At 38.3% G+C, this 4,859-nt stretch overlaps 1 protein-coding gene and 1 long non-coding RNA gene across 3 annotated transcripts in view; one reads left to right on the forward strand and one right to left on the reverse strand.

The window, feature by feature from the left end:
* Positions 1-978: 978 nt before the first annotated feature.
* On the reverse strand, positions 979-4,856 carry LOC112471511. 2 transcript variants are annotated; one of them, XR_003043329.1, is made up of 3 exons: positions 4,731-4,856; positions 3,983-4,202; positions 979-2,477 (listed from the first exon to the last, which is right to left on the reverse strand). It is a non-coding gene; the product is annotated as an uncharacterized LOC112471511 (long non-coding RNA). The 2 variants fall into 2 exon arrangements; XR_003043328.1 differs by lacking the exon at positions 979-2,477 and having other exon boundaries at positions 3,967-4,202.
* NSUN7 (NOP2/Sun RNA methyltransferase family member 7) overlaps positions 4,665-4,859 on the forward strand; it is a 38,427-nt gene continuing 38,232 nt past the window's right edge. Inside the window, exon 1 of the mRNA XM_025040265.1 lies at positions 4,665-4,841. The gene's annotated coding sequence lies outside the window, so the exon portion shown is untranslated. The remainder of the gene's footprint in view (positions 4,842-4,859) is intronic.

A 4,859-nucleotide genomic window follows, 5' to 3' on the forward strand; every position in this document is an offset into this window, starting at 1 on the left:
GTTAAAATTCTTTGTTTTATATGCTTTTTACATTTCTATAACAGCCTTCAGTGAAACTGAGCAGTTTTATATGCCCAGACCATATTGAAGCAAGTGAGTAAATGTATTTAAATACCTACTTGGGTAGCATATAGGAGCTACTCTGAGTCAAATGCAAGAAATGTTAATTTACAAATATTTCAAATACTCTACCCTGGGGGGGAAAAAATCATTCCTTTAAGTTCCTCTGGCAGAAAGCTCCAAGTAACTAACTTTTAATTTTCTACACGACCTCTGATTTAATATTCTGATTATATTACAGAGTGTGACGTAAAGACTACATTTTTTACTACTCTACTTTCACAACAGTTGAATCCACCTTTCTGTATAGTTGCTTTTATATAGTGCTCACTGAGATTTAATATGCTACTCTGGGGAACTCCACTCCACAATGAGGTCACAAACCAGGAGTGAGAGGTAAGGAGGCAGGATTACGCACATGATTAGAGTTAATAGTAACCACAAATTCACTAACCCAAAACTTTTTGCCTAAACCTTACTTTGGGGGTACAGAGTCTCATTAAATCTTGTTTTCAATGCAATGAGCTGTCGCTTATATTGATTTATCATAAAAAAACAAGAAGCTCCTCAAATTATATTTTGAAAGACAATAGTATTTTAAGTTTATATCTAGCTTTTAGCTCACATTTTCAACAGATTGTATCATGTACTGTGTATCTTGACCCCTTAAAACACACATCATGACCCTTAAGACATATTTATAATCTTCTGTGTTTATGTGTGTACGAAAGAGAGTGATATTTTGCTAGCATCCGGGAATAAAAAGATATATCATAAAAATAAAAAGATATAACAAAACTATTTTAGTGTGTGTGTATTGTGCAGGTTGTACAAATAGAAAGATGGCAGAAGAAGGGGGAATACAGATATATATACAAATATTCATAATAAAAATACAAGTATATCTGTCCAATAATTTATTGAGAGTAAGGTCCCTGATAATTTCTATACATTCATTTTTTACTACCAAGGCTGAGCATTTAACATATTCTTGTTTAAATAATGAATGCATGTATGTATTAGTTGGTAAAGAGGTCGGGAGTAGATATTTGTAGCAGAGACTGCTAATTGCTCCCCAAAACCCAGTCTCCCCTTCTTTTATAGTAATAGTTCCGTAAGTTTTAGCTGGATACAATTACCAACTTCTTTATTAGGTATGCCACATAACTAAGTTCTGGCTAGTGGAATGTCAGCAAAAGTGATGTGTGCTCCTTTCATGTCATGTCCTTGAAAAGAATCGGCATGCCCTCCCTTCCCTCTTTATTTACCTAACCACTGGCTGGACATGATGGTAAGCCATCTTGAACTATGCAAACAAGGGCAAAGCCCTCAGATGCAGTTTAAAATAAGTCTGGGTGCCTGATGACTTTGTAGAGGAGAGCCACTATGCCAACAGGACTTTATGTGAGAAATAAAGTTCTGTATTATCGAAGCCAGTGGTTATTTTGTGTCTCTGTTGCAGAGACTAAATTTACATTCAAATACAAGTATCAGGAAGGTTTTTATAGAGGTGATGCTTGCACTGAGTTTCAGGATTAGGTAGGCATTCACCAGATGGACAAAAAGAGAATGGCTTTCAAGACGGAGGAAATAAATGTGTAAAGATATGGAAGTTTGGAGAATGATTTTAGGATACCAAGCAATGAAGCTAGAAAGACAGATAAGGGCCAGATCACAGAGCACATTGCCTTGCAGAAAGGTTTAAATTTTTTTTTTTTTTTTTCAGAGAAGAAAATACTGCACGGTACGTGTGCAGGAGGATGAAAAGATTAGAATCTCACCACTCACATGTGAAATAAGCCAGGACAATTCATCTGTTTTGTAGGAGAGGTACTAGAAATCCAGAGAAGCTAAAGGACTTTTCCAAGTCAGAAACAGAGGTGGAACTAGAATTAGTAGTCTTTGAATTATACCAGAGTTTTTCAAACTGTGGTCTTTGGGCTGACTGCATCAAAATAACTTGGGTTACCTGTCAAAACTGCAAATTCCTGGGTTGGTTCTACTCCAGGTCAATTTGGAACTTCCGGGAATGGGTTCCAGAAATTTGCATTTTTAACAAGGACTTCAGATGCTTGAAAGTTGAAAACCACTGAACTATACCAGTCTATCTCAAAAAATACCTCTTAATGTTTATAAACAAACCAAGTACATGGACTCTAGTAAATCTTTCAGATGCCAGTTCAGCAGACTAGCTTTCTCTGTAACCTCAAACCTTCTAGGATCTAAAGATTTAAAAGCTACTTTATACATAAAACTTCTAGAGGGAGAAAGGAGCTAACAATTACTGAGCACTATTACTTTCCAGACACTCTTCTTGGCACACATCATCTCATTAAATCCTCACAAACATCCTTAAGGTAAGCATTCCAGTCGTATCCTCTTATCTAAGGTTTCGCTTACGCGCAGTCAACAGTGATCTGAAAATATTAAGTGGAAAATTCCAGAAATAAACAATTCTTAAATTTTAAATTGCATGCCTTTCTAAATAGCATGATGAAATCTCACTCTGTCCTGCTCCATCCCACCCAGAATGTGAATCATCTCTTTGTCCAGCGAATTCACACTGTAAATACTCCCCACCCATTAGTCACTGAGTAGCCCTTTTGGTTTTCAGATCAGCTGTCACGGTATTGTGATGCTTGTGTTCAAGTAACCCTTATTTTCCTTAATAAAAAAAAGCACAAGAATAGTGATGCTGGCAATTCAGACATGCCAAAGGGCATAAAGTGCTTCCTTTAAGTGAAAAGTTGAAAGTTCTTTGACTTGATAAGGAGTGGAAAAAAATCATAGGTTGAGGTTGCTAAGCTTTATGATAAAAATGAATCTTCTATCCATGAAATTGGGAAGATGGAAAAGGAAATTCATGCTAGTTTGCTGTCATACCTCAAAGTGCAAAAGTTACGGTCACAGTGCATGATAAATGCTTAATTAAGATGGAAAAGGCATTACATTTGTGAATGTTACACACAAACAGAAAAAAATGATTCAGTACTATATATTTCAGGCACCCACTGTGAGTCTTAGAATATACCCCCTATGGATAAGGGGGGACTACTATGCTATCTCCACCTTACAGATGCAGAAACTGAGGCCAAGGATGTTAAGGACTTGCCTAAGATTACACAGAGGTAAGTTTATCAAATGTCAAAGTCTATCCCTTCCTATTTAACACATCGTGGGAAGGACTACTAGAGAACACAATTTAGAATCCTTGACCATAACTGATGTTAGTGTATATGTAAATTACGTTTATTTTCTAGATTGGACCACTTCTACAAAGTAGTTGGACTTAAGTATATTTGGCATGCTTTTTGCTAAGTTTGGGTCTTGTACTTGGTAAGCTTATCCTATGACTTTGTTTGATCTCAGTCCAGAATTGAGAACTTCATTCAACTTGCAGTCTTTGGTTCCTTTTGCCTTATAGAGAAAATGGAGACCAAGTATCTAGCAGATTATTTTTCTTTTAAATAGATATTAGCATCTATTTTATAGATTTTGAAGAATTTAATGTTTTTTCCACTTAAAACTTGAAACGTAATTTGTCAAATTTCTTCTGTAATCCAATGCCCAATTCTGTTTTACAAAAAGTTTTTCTAGATCAGGCAAGAAATGCCTGTATATACATGTTACATTTCATTGCATGACCTTCATGTATTCACGTTTGCATTTTCCTTGAATTTTACTGTAAGAGAAATTAGTGTGCATGCAAACAGGCTCTAGATATTCCTACTCGTATTAAAATCATTAGACTACCATATCTACTGAAATTTACTGGAGAAGTTTCAAAGTGGCAATAGAAAAAAAAGGCAATGTTTTCTTTTCCTTTTCAGTTTTTGAACATAAACTTTGAAAATAACAAAACAGGTTAAAAAGGCCATTAATGAAGTGTTTTAAACGCACATAAACTCAATAGAAAACTTACATTTTAGTAATTTGGTTATTCCATTTTTCTACTACGTTTAAGAATGAACACAGCTGATTTTTCTTTGATGCAGACTTCACTCTAGGGCTCTCAAAAATTAGCCATATTAAAACCCTTTGGGGAGGTTTACTTTCCTAGTTCCATTCTATAATTTGGAGAGTGGGGAGAATTCGATCTTTTGCAGGTCCATTTCAGCAACGCCATTCTTCGCAAGCAGCTTCTGGAAAGGAGGGAGGCGGTCTTAAATGAGCAAAGATCTTTAAACGACTTACCCCTAAAGAGTCTGTCTAACATGAAATGTATTGTTCTAAAAAACACGGAAATAAAGTAGGCTCGTCTTTTTATTTTTCTCTTTTCTTCAGCAGTTCTATTCTCATCTGTTTTAACATTTCCTGTGCCCCTCCCCCCGCTAAACCTGCTAAGTTAGGCGTTGTTAGAGATAAAAAAAATTCTGGCTTTCAAGGAGAACGTAGGGGATGTGTCGGGAAAGAGGGACCGCTGTGATTCGGAGAAAGTCGAGGACCCTCAGGATCGTGCGATACAGCAGTACAAACGGTCTTGGACTACGGGGACAGGTGGCGCTGGCACAAGTATCCCCAAAACAGAGGACAAGCAACTCGCTCAGCGAGAGGCGGCACCGGCCAAATCCCGCGTGACTGGCCCTCGGGCGCATCCGCTCGGCTGTCGGTTGCCATAGAGACCCGGGTACTGGGCGGGGCGGGAGCTGCCGGAGACTTAAGAGGCCTACCTTCGGCGGCGGCCTGAGCGCGTCCCCTGGCCCGGTGTTCCACCTCGCGCCACCCGGCTCCGCCGCCACGTCCGCGAAGAGGGACGGCTCGTGGCCTGGCGAAGCCCTGAGGCGAGTCCTCCTTCCGGG

The sequence above is a fragment of the Pteropus alecto genome, unplaced genomic scaffold (assembly GCF_000325575.1).
Source record: "Pteropus alecto unplaced genomic scaffold, ASM32557v1 scaffold57, whole genome shotgun sequence".
Lineage (NCBI taxonomy): Eukaryota > Metazoa > Chordata > Mammalia > Chiroptera > Pteropodidae > Pteropus > Pteropus alecto.